The following is a 16,509-nucleotide window of genomic DNA, read 5'->3' as shown; positions in this document are numbered from 1 at the left end:
AAGTCTTTCTCCTTTCATCTAGTTCTGAAGGAATATTTTTAGGTATTGAATTTAGCCCTTCAGAATGTCTTGTGGTTTCTTCCAGGATGCAGCTCAATAAATTACTCTCTTCACAAACAACCAAAGTGTGGTTTGGTGGTTCGGGTCTCCTGCAGGGTTCAGAAGTTCAGAGCACAAAAGCCCACCTCAGTGTCCATCTCTCCAGGCAAAAGCAGCACTGTTTTGCAGGGATGGGGTCTACACCATAACTGCTTGTAGATGTCCATGCCAGTACTGCTCTCTGCATCAGCTTTAGACCAGAGGAGCTGATCCTTTCATCCCTCCTGTCTGTGACACCTCAGTTAGGATTTGGTCAGAAACCACTTCCAAGAGAAGCACGTGTGCTTACACATGCACACCCACCTGCCCCCCCTTTGCACACACATCAGAGGCATCCAAGTTTGTGAATGTTTTACTCCACTGCCTTAATTAAATCAATATTTTTTATTACGTGGGTCTGTGTTCTTTCTTTCAACACCTCTGTTTTTAGGTTATAATTCCTTTATATCTTCATTGTTTTTAGTAATTGGACAAAGTGTTTCCCAGCTTAACTTTTTAGCAAATGGCAGGAATCCCAGCAGCCATGTCATGGGGCCAGGGTTTCAGTATTTCCAGAGACACACATTTGTCTAGGATATTTATGTCATATTTAGCTTGGTTACTAAAAGCAGAATTCTAAGACTGGAAAAAAAGGCACTTTTTTTCTTTTTTTTCTTTTTCACAGTGTAGATTTACTTCTTATAAATGTGAGATTAAGTACCTCAGGGGTGACGGGTTTGATTGCACAGCAAGGGCTTATGCCATGGCTCTGGCAGCTGAACCTCAGCTACAGCCAGTGGGTCTGGGTGGGGGGTTTCATATAGGGTGGTAGCAGTGCAGTGGCAAATCCCTCTCCTCAGAATCCCTGGTGTAGGAATGAAGCCTCACCAAAACATGGAACAGCTGGAAGAAGTCCCCCAGACCTTTTCTCACTCAAGCCCAGGCTGAGCTGAGGCCTATAATCAGAATCTATTCTTCAGCCACTTCTACAGTGTCTGGATAGAAAAAAAGAGGTTTACGTGGGTCCTCCTTTATCTTTCACCCAAGGAACAAACAAATCAAACTCATAATATCCACCTGTATCCCAATAGATTTGTAGGGCTCAATGGGGAGAGGTCCCAGCTGACTGGGAGCTGGTGAACATTGTCCCAGTTTTCAAGAAGGGCCACATGGAGGGCCCTGGAAAATACAGGCCTGCCAGTCTCACTTCAGTGCCCAGTAAAATCATGGAAAAGGTTATTCTGGGAAGTATTAAAAACCAGCTGGAGGACAACTGGTCATAGAGTCATTGGTCACAACCAGCAAAGCTTCGTGAGGGGGAAGTCCTGCCTGTGGAAACTGAACTTCTGTGACAGGACAGTCCACTTGCTGGGATCTAGTAAAGCCAATTGATGTAATCCTTTTGAATTTCAGTAAAGCTTTTGATGCTCTTTCACACAGGACCCTTCTGGACAAAATATCCATCCTACAGCTGGATAAACACATTGTGCCATGGGTGAACAACTGGCTCATGGTCCAGGCACAAAAAGTTACAGTGGCTGGAGTGATGCCAGACTGGTGGGGCTCCACAGGACTCCATTCTTAGCTCAGTTCTCTTCAACATCTTCATTAACGACTTTGATGTAGGACTGGAAAGGATATTGAGCAAGCTTGCCAACAACATTGTATTGGGAGGAGACCTTGACTCCCTAGGAGGCAAAGAGGTCCTGCAGAGAGACGCTGATGAATTAATTAGAGAGATGGGCGATCACCAATTGTATGAAATTCAACAGGGGCAAGTGCTAGATTCTGTACCTGGGATGAGGCAAGCCTGACTGTGTGTATTAACTGGGGCAGAAGAGGCTGCAGAGCAGCTCTGTGGAAGGGGAGCTGGGGGTCCTGGTTGATGGCAAGCTGAATATGAGTCGGCAGTGCCTGGGGTGTATCAGGCACAGCATTGCTAGGAAGTGAGAAAGGGGATTGTCCCTCTCTGCTCTGCACTGGGACAGCCTCACCTTGAAAACTGTGTATTTTCAGATGCCAGGCATGGAGGGTAATGTGTGAATTCTGCAAGGTTCTGGCAACCTTTGCTGCTCACTAAAGCTACAGGACTTTCTATCTGCTTCTTAGGATCAAAAGCAGAAAGTTTCCAATACAGCTATCTTAGCAGCCTCTCTAAGGATACATGCAGTATGGTATGCACCCGAATCCTTGCTGTCTCTTTGTTGTTTTTTGTCAAAATTAACCTTTGTGCAAAAGCAGGTGTGCTGTGCTGATGTTTCTTGTAAACCTCTATAATCCCTGTGCAGTTGGATGATTTTCAGTGGAACCGTGACTGCTATTTTACCTGCATAAAATTTCACATTTTTGATTTCTATACCTGGTAGAATCACCTACCACAACAATTATAAATGCTTCTGCCTTGCCAGGAGGGAGCTCTGGGTGCCTTGACAGTGAACATGTGAAACACAGTCTGAATAATATGGGAGTTTTGTATGGGGAGTTCTTGCAGGATCAGCTTTTGCATACAGAGTATTTTCTACAGTAAATATACTTGCAATGTTCCTCATATCCTTTTTATCAGGAATAAACATTGCTGAAAGGTACATATCCCTGGTATCAAAATAATGATTACTTGCAAGAAGATGAAGGTTTCACTCACAAAATGAGATCACAAAGGAGAAAAGGATGTTCAAATTAAGACCAAGGTTTAATCTGGATAATTGAGAGACTTGAGAGGGTTTTGATGCTTCAAGGCTGGGTACGCAGCTAGGTAGTACACTGGTTTTGTGTTCCAATAAGGCAGTGTTGAGGAGTTGGAGTAAGCTCTGGTCAGAGACCCAGGCTGCAAAGTTTGGGACCAAGGATTATGCACTGTCTGTTCTTTGGAGGAAAAGTTTACAGAAAGGGCCACACAGAGTGCAATCTCTGCTCAGTCTAGTTTTGAAACATGACTTGACAGCATCTGGGTGACTAAACCGTCCTGACACTTGCATATGTCTCTATCTGACTTTTTGGATTTCCATTTTCCCTGGCAGCTTGAGGTGGTTCTCTGCTTGAGTTCACCACTTTTACAGACTCAAGAGGATGGTGCAGCTTTGCACCTTGCTTATGTCTGCCTCTGAACTCCTCAAAATAGACACTTCAGCTCTCTGGAAAGATTATGTTGCTCACAAAATGCTAATGGAAGCTACCACTTTTAATGCAACAACAGGGAAACTGTCCTCTCATGCTTTCCTGTTTGCTTTCTTCTTTCATTTTTTCCCATCATGTAATAGGGGTAACATTTATGCAAAAGGTTCAGTTTTAGTTCTTTCAGTCTCCTCCAGCACACTGCTTATGAAGGTGTCTTACTGAACAGGCCAAGATGGACACAATTCCTTCATCTTGTCCTGAAGCTGTGTGAATATGACAAAATTTCACTAGACCAGTGTGGCAGCATGGTTCTGTGACTTAAGGTGATCAGAAAGGAGGGTGGAGCCATGGCTTTTTGTCAAACAAGTGCTTTACATCAAACAAGTATTAGGTGAAAGGCCGAAATCATCCAGGGGAACTGATGACTCATTCTAGGTAGCTCTTAACTCAGTGTGTTAACATTGAACAGATCACTACCTTAAGCACTTTAGTTTCTGATCCCCTTTTGCTTAGCTTGCTCTGTGTTGTTGAAAGCTGCTATGTAAGCCTATCACTTGGGAATTTTGTTATGGAAGCCATAAACCCTTGCATATTCTAGGTTTAATATACTCACCTATTTTATGAGATATGTTGCTTGATCCCTTCTGCCTGGCTTTGATGAAATCTGTATCATCGGCATATCTTTGTGTAGGGACATTATTTGTAGTAGCAATATTCTAAACATGCAAAGTCTTAGCTGTTGAAAACTTACAAAACAGCACTATGTGGCATGGGGATAAAGGGGAAAATAAGGAGCTTAAGCAAGAGGCCTTCACCTTAGTCCTGTTTCTGACTTTGCTCATGCTTTGACTGATGTCATTGAGGAAGTCTATTTCCTTCTGGACTTTTCTTTATTCACCCATTAAAGATGACAAGGCTTGCACTACAGGAGTGTTGTGAGGTTTAATTAGCATTCACTGGAAGCTCTCCAGTCCAAAAATGTTGAAAGGGGGCATGAGCTGTCTGCCATGGAGATTAGGGCAAAGCTGTCCTATTTCTTTTACCTCTCTCTCCCCTTCATGTTCCTGTTCATCTTTGATTTTAGCTCCATTGGAAGCTAAAGGTACTTGTTAAAACAGAAGAAAGATAACATTATAAATAAAGCAAGAAGCCTCTACTGGATTTCTGAGTTGAACTGGCTCATTGGGCAGTTAGACAGCAAAGGCTGCAAGTGTGACTCCAGAGCTAGGAGTAAGAATGGGGAGAGGAATGAATTGGGAAAGAAAAGGGAGGGAGACAAGGGGGAGTTTGGCCTATCCTACATTATCTAACCTCGTCCTGGCTATAAAATATTAGACCCAGTCCAATTATAGCATAAAGATAATTCCAGACTTGACTCCTGCTTGTTCCTTCCATCTTTGTCTGCAGTGTGTTGCTTTTTAACCATGGTCAGAGAGAAGCACTATGTCAGACAAATCAAGTGTCATACTGGAAAGTATGAGCAGATGTATAGACTACCAGACAAGTGAAATAATCTTTCCTCACTACTCAATACTGGTAGCCCTATGCCACACTTCAGGACAGACTAACCAGATAAAGGGGAAAGAAAGGCAAATGGAATACTAGAGGTCTATGAACTATGGATTAAGAGGAAACTGGAAGAATGATGTTGAATAGTCTCCTTTCAGCACATCTGCTTCCCAGACATTCCCAAGCCTGTAACATTTCAAGAGGCTTCTCCTTCTGCACCATGGGATTCTGCATATGACACTCTTGAATTTAATGAAGTTCCTGTTGGCCCATTTCTCCAGCCCATTTCTGTCCTTTAAAATGGCAGCCTTGCCCTGAAGCCTGTCAACTGTTCCCCCCAATTTCAGGTTATCTGCAGACTTGACAAAGGTGCACTCCATCACTCACTCCAGGTCTTTGGCTGAGACCTTTAACACAATACAGCTTCCAAACAATGTATTTCTTCCAGTTTCCTATAATTAGGACCACCTTGTAGTCAGTGCATTTGTTTCCAGCAAGAGTAGGTGCCAGTTAAAAAGTATCTATTGTACTCCAGGCAGGTGGCAGCTGTGGAAAAATAAGAATCTTTTACTATTTAACCAGCTATATTAAAATCTATGGAAAAATGGCTGACTGAAGTAATCAACCTCTGTGGTGGCCTGGTAAACAGAACACATACAACTCTGAATTGCATCTACACTATAAATTATGCTTTCTTATCATATTACTTACTTACCATTGCCAATTAGGAGGTAGTTTTCTTATATTACGTTGCCGAACAGTGCACTGCTTGGTCAATTATCCCTGGGTGAACTGAAATACAATAGCTGATAGCCCACATTTTTATGTTGTGACATTTATTTAATTTTGTGTGCATGTGTCTGTAGGCACATTGTGGTGGAAAGCCTCTAATGAGAACAGTTTGTTGATCCTCTGAATTCTGCATGTACTTGCTTGTTCTTATTAAGCAGGCACTCTGGTCCATGGAAACAATCGAAACCACCTGCATTTCCTTTGAAGCAGAGCCTTGCTTTCAACTGAGCATCCTCGTGTTGTAATACCTCATCATATGCACAGTAGGAAAAAAGCACTTACACATTTCGCTCCCTCTGTGTGTGTGCAGTGAAAATTTGCCAGGCACGTAATCATGCGTGTGTCATTACAAGCTAGCAAAACCCACTTAGGCAGTCTTTATTTATTTTTAAATGAGGTGCTTCGAATGCAAGGCAGGGCTTGGGCAAGGAGCAAAGAGCAGTGTGGACATGAGAGCGACCTGTGGAGTTCTGTGCTGGCTGGTAAGAGAGTTCCCCTTGGCATGGGCCAGCCCTGGTTAGAAATATATGGAGTTCTGGAAGCCAGACAGCCACACTGAGCCAGCACAGGACTCTTGCTGATAAAGGTCTAATCCCATCACTGTGTCCCACAGTGCCCTGAGAAGTCTGAGTGTGAAGCCTAAGGTATTTCCAGGATTCTTGGACACTCATTGGAAAGCAAGGAATTGCCTGTGGGAGCTCTAAAATACCAGGAAAGAAAGGCATAGCATTTTAGCTATGGGCTCTGCCAGCTGAGTGGATCCTAAGCTTTTTGTGCCTTCCTCCTCCCTGCCCTAAAAGAAATGCATTGAAGATCACATTTTCTATCTTGTTTCAAGGGCACAAAGAAAGCACTTTAATTCTTGTCAGAATGTGTAATGTATTGGGACTAGAGACAATAAATATTTGTGTCCTTAGGAGTTATGAGCCATACTTAGTGGCAGTGATGAGTTTTACAAGGCAATGTAAGTAAGTAATGACTAAAACGCAAGTGGATCAGAGACTGTATAAAAAATTTGGGCCTGATTCTGATCTCACTGTCAGGTTACTCTAGCTTGTAATGACAGCTTGAAATAAAAAAACCCAATGTTTTATGGTGTTATGGGGTGCTCCTGCCCTCATACAACCAATTGTGTAAATGCAAGGAAGTTTAAATACCATTTTTATTATTGTGCATATTTTGATGAGTATTTTCAAAATAAATTTTCACCCTTTACCTGTCAGGCACCAGCAGGATTCTATCTTGTGTTGCTTTTCTGTAACAAGGGAATGACTTAGTTTCTTAGAAAGATCTGTCTGTAGAGTTGGTGAGAGAAGATTTGAAAAAATAATTAGGTTCTTAAATGCAACTGAAAAACAGTTCTGAACTGTTGTGTGCTTGGTTCTATCTCGACTATTTAAAAAATGTATTTACATGCAGTTTCTGGAAGAAATGATAAGGGCAGCAGATTTGGAGTCTCTGGTGGGTCTCACCTGCTTGGTGATTCAAATTTGTGCAGGTAAGGACAGCTCCACCACTGTGGTCTACCAGTGCTTTATATGGCAGGAAGGACTATGCGTGCTAGAAGTTTCCACCTGTTCAAGCTGTTGTAGATTTACAGCTACAGCTGAGTTGTTGTCCCTTTCAATAAGTGTGACTATATGGTCCACAGACAACATTACCAGAAGCAGGAATTTTGGTTTGGTCCAGTTCACTGGCACAGTTGAGGGTAAAAAGAAGTAATGAGCTTCGTGTACTTTTAATTTGGATTATATGGAGTTTTTCAGTTTTTCATTACTCAGCCTCACTGCAGGGACAACTTATCCTCTTCTTTATTTATGGGTAGATTGACCTCTACTTAATCTTTGGCCTGTGATCCCTGAAGTCTCTAATCTATTTGTCCTCAGTGCTTAGCTCTGTTATCATGAGGTCTTTGAAATCCTGCCTCTGAATTCATCTGGGCTGCACTTGCAGCTCTGGGTGATGATGGTGGTAGTGGTGTCATTGATTAGCTGCAGGCTTCCCTATCTGAACTCAGCTAATAAGAATTTCTCAATTTCAGCAGATGTCTCTGCTCCATTGCCAAATGGGGAGTTTTTGGACTAGTGATGTGAAAGTCTAGAAACTTGCCACTTAGTTCACCACCTGGGGAGCTTCTCTGATGGTGTTAGAGCAGTTCAACAGAATGCAATTTTATGAAATGTTGTACGTTCTCTTTTTGTTCTATCAGTCTGAAAAATGCTTTTAAAGCCCAAATTTAAAAAAAAATGGATAAACGTACAAATATAGGCATTAAAAATGTCTCTTTATCTATGCTTATCTGCATATCTGCATCCCCACTAAAATAGAAGCAGTCCCATTACTACAGAGTGTCTAGACGAAGTAGAGCCCTGTACAGTCCAGATTCCTGATTCCCAGGGGCAGAATCTGGTTCCTTCCCTTGTTGAACTTCATATGGCTGGTGATTGCCTAACCCTCTAAATTGTCGAGGTCTCTCTGCAAGATCTCCTTATCTTTGAGGGAGTAACAGCTTCTCCTAGTTTTGTGTCACTTGGGAGCTTGCCTGGTACCCCTTCCAGTCCTGTATCCAATTCATTTATGGAGGTGCTGAAGAGAACTGGGATGAGGACAGCTCTCTGTGGAACCCCACTAGTGACAGGTCACCAGTCTGATGTCACCCCGGTCACTGTAATCCTTTGCACTTGACACAAGAACCATTTGCTCACCCATGGCATGATGTGTTTATCCAGCTGTGGGATGGGTCTTCTGTCCAGAAGGATCCTGTCAGAGCGAGTATCGAAAGTGTCACTGAAACCCAAAACAATTACATCAACTGGCTTCCCTTGATCAGCATTGTCATAAAAGGAAATCAGGTTTCATCAGCAGGACTTTTCTCTCACAGAACCACACTGGCTGTGACCAGTGGCTGGGTTGTCCTTGAGATGTTTTTCAATACTCCCAGAATAATCTTCTCTACAGAGAAGACTTTATCAGGAAATGAAGTGAGGCTAATAACCCTGTCATTTCCAAGGTCCTCCTTTTGTCCTTCTTGCAAATTGGGGCAATCCCAGCTTGCAATCAGCTGGGACCTCTCTGGAATCCCAAGACTGCTCAGCAACATCAAAGCCAGAGAATAAAAGAGATGCTACCATTGCTCTGAGGCAAATAAAATTGCAGGAGGGTCGCAGTGCTGCCACCAATACAGAGATCAGGCACAGAGGGGAGGTCTGGATTTAGGTATTGCCAAGGATTTTCTGTGGCTGAGATGTAGCTTAATCTTTATGCTCCCAGGCCTCCAGCTGAATTGTTTGAGGCCTGTCTTGTCTCCTTTTTGAGAAAGAGAAATCCAGCCCAGAGGTCTCTTATGTGCTGTATCAAATTTAGTTCAAAGGATGAGACAAAATGAATGCAAAACTTTGAGGACCACATGGGAAAACGAAAATATGCACCATGTAGAAATCTTAAGTCAAGGGAGATTGTTCCAGCCTTGGGATTCAAGACATGATTTTGCTTTCTGAAATGTTTCTAAGGTTGGGCATGGGGATTCCTAGATCAATACAATCAAATAGGAAAAGGGCATGTGGTACAAACATCAAGGTGCAATACCATGGGCATATACTTTGCTTTTAAATACTCTTCTAGGCAATAACAGGCAGAGTGCTGAAAATATGGCCTGACATAAGGATCCTTTCATTTTATAAGTCCACTTAAAGTTTCCATCTTTATAGTGCACTTTAAAAGAAGCAGTAATCTTAATCCCTACAATCTCGACCTCAAATTACATTTTAGTGTTTTCTCCATAGTGAAAGAGATGTGATGCAGATGGCATTACCTCATGTAAATCCTTATGGCAAATTATGTTCCATTGCTACATGCACACTAACTCTGGAAAATGCACAATTCCTCTCTGAGTGAAAATCTCTTTTCTTGAAAAAAATTCTGAAATCTGAGATAGGAAACCAGATAGGCCAAGAACCCCTATATTTTATGGAAATCTCACAGTAGATATTTGTTGGGCCAGGTCTTTAGACGATGTAAGAGTGATGAAACTGAGATATAGCCTTCTTTTCTCTTGTGGTTAGCAGTGCTGGATTATTATTCAGGAAATGAAGGTTGAACTGTGAATTCTGCAGCAAGCATGATGCAGTTGAGGGCAATCCAGAGCTGCCTTTGCTTCTTTGTGCAAAATGTAACCAGCTTACTTCCCTGGCTTACCTGGGCGCAAGTGGGTGTGCTGCTATGGCAGTAGGATCAGTGTGAGTGTCCACAAAGATCACACACATCTGGTTAGGAGTCGGTATTTTTATTTTCTGACATGTTTTAGACCTGCTTTGTAGGTTTCACTTTGGTCTAGGAGAGCCTTAGCACAGAATACTAAGAACTCCTGGTTATCTGGAGGAAAACAAACCTGTTGAAAATGACTTCTTTTTTTTTTTTTTTTTTTTTTTTTTTTTTTTTTTTTTTTTGTAATGGTAAAGGGCTCTAATGATGGAAAACACCAAACCTTGGTCAAATAAGAAAAATAACCTCTTTGAGGCAAGCCTCTTTCCCATAAATTGAAACCTCTGAATGAAGTGCCTGCCAAAGAATGCTCCCTTCCTGGAACACAGGGAGCAGAAAGCCAGCAACTTGCTTTGAATGTGTTGAACCAAATTTTAACAGCTATATCTACTTCTAGACTGACCCCAAGCCTGGCTTTTTTCTTTTCCTCACAAATACTACTACTTCTTTCAATTCATTGGTATATTCCTTAAGGATTACACATAAACTTGGAGATTTCTGGAAGAAAATATCTTGAATATGGAGCTGATCATAAAGCTACCAAAACCCTAATAATACTCCCTGCCCGTTCTTGTGGTATAAAAATATAACTAATGTTAGTCCAGAGAACAGCAAGTGAGACCCTGGAGGGCTCTCTGGAAGTCTGTTTTGGCTATAATATTACTTTTCCCTGTTTAACTTTGTAAACCTGTAATTGGCAATAAAGGAGACCGCACTTTTGCTTTTTTAACTAATATTTATTTAAACCTTACCATAAGGTGCACATAGTGGTTTCTTTTGTTTCCAGCAGCATAAAATTCATAAGCAGAGACCAATTTATCATTCAAAAAATTATTTTGTATTTTTAACCTAAAATGTCCAGCTTCACAATGTGTTTTTAAGAGACCTAGCCAGCTTCACAACGTGTTTTTAAGAGACCTAGCCAGTTTTTTTTCACAGCCTTTCAGTGCACTCTTGTATATTGGGGGCTACTGTGTGGGATCTCATACTGGAAATAGAGACCCCTTTGGACAAAGACAGAGACCTGTTCTCAATACTTATATCTGTGTTGGAGTCAGCCAGGCAAAGCTGCCTGGTCTGGATTGTGCTGCTATGAATCTGAAGTTACTTAATGTGATTATTTTAAATGTGCAGCTACCACCATACAATTATAGACTGAGCAGAGCACAGTGTTTAGAACAATGTGTCTGTATGTCCTGATCATGCATGTTTTCAGAGTGGCTGTTTTCTCTTTGTGGCTAACAGGGATTTTGCCTTTTATTTTTAAAGAAACAGCAAGAAGATAGCTCTTCTAAAGTAAATTAAATAAGAAAGGAGACACAGAAATGAAAAGACAAAGGGTAAATATTTTTGTAGAGATATACACATTGGTAGTGAAGGAGTAATATTTACAGTGAAAGTGAAAGCTTTTAACATTCAAAGTAATGAGGCTTTTGTTGGAGAACAACCTTGTCTTCCAGTTGCAGTTTACATTTTAAAAAATCATATTTTTTGGTAAGGTGGTCATATACATGGAATTTCAGTTTGCATGTGTTTCAATGTTTGTGGTGAGTAATTTTCACTTAATCCACTCCTCCAAGATGCATATTCTTTTAATTACATTGAATCTTGCCTAGTATGCAGTGCTAATGCTATACAAAAAGGACAATCATTTTAAGTAGAAAATACACCAGAATCCAGGAGGATAAACTAGGCAAAGAACCCTGGTGTACTTGCCAGATTTTATATGCTTTCTAAAACACCCTAAACTGTACTCTTTCAAAGTCAGGACATTAGAGTAGAGGCATCTTTAGCTTGACCCTGTTACAAGAGTTCTTATGTTTCATGTTACAAAGAGAAGAACATCTGGAAATAAAAGCTTTGTCTGAGGCTGGGCTGAGATTCTTGGTTGACTTTTAAGAAAAATATCATGTTGATTGCTTTCATCATATAAATATGAACAACAGGAAAAATCTGTCAGCATTTGGTGAGATGTTGTGTCATAGCAGATAAAGTTTTTCTCAGCTCTGATTTCAGACTTTAATAGTGAAACCATCTGTTGAGGGGCTCATTTGTTTTGTTTTATTTATCACAGCGGATTATCTCTTCAGATAATATTTCACAAGGTCCAAGGGAAAAGCAGTGATAGATTTGGCTGCCTAATTCATCAGCTAAAACTAAGAACATGCTCCTTTGCTGTCTTACAAGTGTCATTTAAGAGGCTTGGACCATCATTGCAGCAGAAACCCGAGGGAGCATGACTGCCTCCTTAGCTGGCACTGGCTCTCGGGGACACAACTAAAGTCTTGCAGAGGCAAACTCTGAGGTTAGGATGTGATGAAGGGCCAAAGCAGCCTGGCTGAGCAGGCTCCCACGAGCTGTGGGTAGCACATTGTGGAAGCCATTGCATTACATAATGGGAAGTGCTCTGGTTTGCACACAGAATATTGCCGTGCTCTGTAATCATCCCCTTCTTCTCTGAGTTCAGTGGCAGCTTTGAACTTGCTGATTGCTTTGGCAGGAGCAAATAGGAGAGAAAAGAAGGGATTACAGAGCAGCTCCGCCATTATGGTGGTAAGCAGCTTTCCCAGTTGTGGGAGGCTGACATTCCCCTAACATCTGGAGATCATCCCTCACATCTGGTGGCGGCTGATTCTTCTCCACTGTAGCGGCCTTTCCTCAGCTCCTTGGCACAGCAGGTGCTCCCAGTAGGACTCTGCCTCTCTCCTAGCTGTGTCCCACTGGCTCTCTGGCTGCTGCCCCCAGTGCAGGCCAGGAGGAGCAGGGCAGACAGAATGGGTCTGCTGGCACAAATTCTGTGAGTGTGAGCCCTGGGGCAGCGGTCATGCATGGTCTGATAGTGCTCAGGTCACGTTGGCTCAAAGGTCTGTCCCTCCAAGATGATGGCAGTGCATCCCCCCCTGCCACCAAGGGACAGCATGGGAGAGATCCCTTGGCTCTGTGGAGTGTACTAAAAGTGAGTACATGTGCAATGCACATAAATTTATTTAGGGTCTATTTGGTAGCTCACTATACAAGCAAAGTGATGCAAGCAGGGTGGAGTTGTGTAAGAAACTCTTCTCTTAATCCTTGTCAGGTGTCATCAACAAAATATTTGCATGAACTAGAGCAAGAAGGCAAGGACCTACATGCCTGGAAATGCTGAGATGGGCAGGATTCCCCAGGGACGATAAGCAAGGCTGCCCCACTGTTCTGCTGGAGAAGGAGCAGAGGCAAGTCCCGAAGTAACCCTGAAAGAGAACATCTCCCACTATCTCAGCCACTGTAGTCCTTGCTCTTGCCCATGTGAATGAAGTCTTAGTGGGCAACAGCACCAGGCTGGCAAGTTCTTCTGTCAGGCAAAATAAAAAGAGTTGGGAGAATCTAGAGAGGCACAAGCATTTGCCTCCTGGGAGCAGGTGTTTTTAGAGAATTTCCTGCCCTGGAAGGCTCTTTCTGTTGAAATTTTCACCAATTTAATGAAGTGCAGGACCACATTTCTGAGAGGCAGCTGCCTATTGAAATGCATTTTTTGTCCCCCAGCATTTTTGTGTGTCTACTATGATTCTCTTAATCTTCTGATTTAAGTGTTCAAGTGTGACTTCTTTTTCTCTTGGACTTGCCCAATGCGAAGTTTTTAATTGACATCTGCCTCTTTGACTGACCTAGTCCTTGTTCCAAGTGCTTAAGTTCCAAGTGATATCTTAGGGAATTTCAGTGTTTCAGACAAAAACATTTTCGTACTGTTTATCTGCCTTTTCTATTTTTTCACTTGCGTGCCATTCTTTTCTATTTATTTTAGCTATCGTCAGGCACCACAATTTTGGTATAACTGATATTCAGTAGTTTTCTGGTCCAAGGCTTTAAGTCATATATTACTCCATGGGATTAGCCCTGCATGAAACCGCATAGTCCTGGATTAGACATTAAGAATATGTATCATGTTTTAAAAATTCATTTATGCAACTATTGGGTAAAATTAGACTCAGACAAGCTGTTCTTGTCACAAACCCATGAAAGTTCTCAAGACCTTCCCTCCTTAACCAAAGTTATTTGCCTTCAGGCATGAAGTTTCCACAATAGTACAATGGGAAAAACTCCTCCGTGGTCAGTTAGTAACGTGTAGTTTTGCGAGCGGATTATGAGGTTGGTTATCACCACATTTTATTATTAGCAGTGCTTCAGAAACAATCCAGTAAGCTGAAGTAACTTTTATTATGGTGTCGTACTTCTGCATTGACAATAAATTTCTGGGCTCAAGTGTCAGATGTCTTCTGTCCCATGAGGACCCCAGGGAGTAAGTCCTAGACATCTGGACAGCATCCTCATGGAAGAGAGAGTCTCTACGGGTGTGTAATGGAGCCTGTGTAGGGCATGAAAGTGGTTCCAGATTAAAGGATGAGAAATGCATGTTCCTGGGAAATGATACCGCAGGGCTCAAGTGCAGAGACAGCAGTAAGAAAGGGACCATAATTTTACAGTCTGTGCTGTCAATTATCATTTGCAGCATGTTCCACAATGTCACACACATAAACAGACTCAGAGGTTCCTGAGAGATTTTAGTTTCTTGCTGCTCAAAAGAATACTTTCCTTCTCCTTATTCCTGGAATATTTTGCCTTTGGAAAGGCTGTAAACATACTAATATTTGCAAGTTTAAAACTGAAATATTCTCTACCTGAATGACTAGAATTTCTTGCTTTATTGCAATATATCTTGGAATTTAGGTCCAGATCCACAGATATATTTAAATCTCTAAACTGACACAACTCCTTCTGCAGCTCCATTGCAGAAATAGTTACTGTGATGTGAGTTTCCTCAGAATACTGAACCAACAAGCAGTAGAGAGGCAGTGAAAGAGATTCAGCTACAATAGAAATTGTGCAGTCAAGTGGCCTAAGCTCAGATGTGTCCGAAGTCCCTCTCCTCTTGGCTTCTTCAGCCACAATTTAATGTGCACTGGGATCCTTGGCCCTGTCAGCTGCACAGACTCTGCAATTGCCTCTTTCTTAATGGGCTGTACAAGAATGGGCCTATTCAAGATTAAAAAAAAAAAAAAAATTAAATTAAATATGCATGTTGAATTCAGTGGCTGTAAAACGTGTCTGAATCACAGTCCTGGAGACCAAAATCCTCTGCCTCTCCACAGGAGTGCTCCAGTTCTCCTGCGCTGCCCTACTGAGGTGTGGTAGTCCAAACCTGAAGGGAAAAACACTGGAGGAGTCGAAGGGTGCAGTGTGTGTGTCTGTTTAATCATCATTTGCATCCCTAGTGAGACTGTTAGAAAAGCAGCACCTAAATACCACAGCTGGTATCTGTGCTTATTTAATTTATGTAGTTATTCACTGTACAGGAAACAAGACCACTGAACTTACAGTTCAGTCATCAAAGAGCATTCAGTGATAGCCATTATCAGGACCTTTTCAACATCTTTCAAAGCTAGTCTTGTAATATGACAAGAAGCAGTTATGGAAGGAAACCCTGACTTTATTTTTTCTAAAGTGCAATCTGTTTACAGGCTGCTGCTTTAATAGGGTGCCTCCTAAGGGTCTTCCCCTTTTAAACTGGTAGAGAGAATAAACTTTAAATGGTTTTGATTTTTAAGGCATTATTTAGAAGAAGAGGTCAAGGATACATGGGTCTGATTTTCCTCTTGCACTGTGAAAATCAGTCTCAAACTCACTCTCACCTTTTCTGCTCAGCTTTTGATGTTCTGTTTCTGTACCTGTAGAGAACTGCTGTGAAAAAAGACTGTTTCTGCTGAAGGAAAGAAAATGTACAATTGAAAAGCACTACTGTGCCTATCCTATGCTGCGTCTCACATTTTCTCATGATGGTGAATCACAATCCTTTACTCATAATGACAGTAATTTGTTGTTGTGGAAAGTAAAAGAATGGCTTCAATTCAACATGCTGTCTTAATTTTAAAGGAAATACAAGCTGCAAAGTACAAAGAAATAAGTAATACTTGTTAATAGTATAATTTGAAAATCCTGTGAGAAGAGCAGTGAGGAACATCTGAAAAACTAGTGGAATTTAGCATTCTTTTGGCAAAGTTTATTTCATATCAAATTCTCTCATTAAGAGTTTCAGCTTCAAAACAGAGAGGGAGGCCCTTTTTCTGTGACTCTATTACATTGTAAAATAAATTACATTTTTAACTTTTTACAATTTAATAAAAGGTGTTGAGATACTAATTAATATTTTACTAATATTTAATAGCTGTACATAACAGCAATTTGTGGAATATGGCCTTGTAAGGTAAATATTAAGATCTATAGATCTTCCTCTTTTCTTATTTGTATCACTGTAAGTATGTTGGTTTTTTTTCTGATTTGTGTCACTGTCAGAGGGATGTAAAGCTATTATGAAACAAGCCAATCTCTATGAAAATCAAAGGGAATTTTCCCATGTATTTCAGTAGAAACTGGTCTGGTCTTGCAATGATAAGGGGATAGATGCATTTCATTGTGTTAAGAAGATCCCTTAATGATATTTTGCTGGCAGAATAAATTTAGGATCACAGCATAGTTTGGGTTGGAAGGGACTCCTTAAAGTCATATTGCTGGATCAGCTGCATCAAAGACAGGTATTCAATGGGAGAGCTTTAATGAGGAAAGGGTAGAAGCTTAGACAGTATTTGTTGTAATTTTTTCTACAAATCCCCTTGGAAGTATCTTTACTCAATACAGATAAACAATTCTAAAATCCATATATTTTACTAAGATTTTTGTGGACTTGTTTGATTTGGTACATATGTGTACTAGAAATTTATTTTC

The sequence above is a fragment of the Sylvia atricapilla genome, chromosome 3, assembly GCF_009819655.1.
Source record: "Sylvia atricapilla isolate bSylAtr1 chromosome 3, bSylAtr1.pri, whole genome shotgun sequence".
Classification (NCBI taxonomy): Eukaryota; Metazoa; Chordata; class Aves; order Passeriformes; family Sylviidae; genus Sylvia; species Sylvia atricapilla.
The sequence above is the reverse complement of the archived record's forward strand: the minus strand, read 5'-3'. Positions refer to the sequence as shown.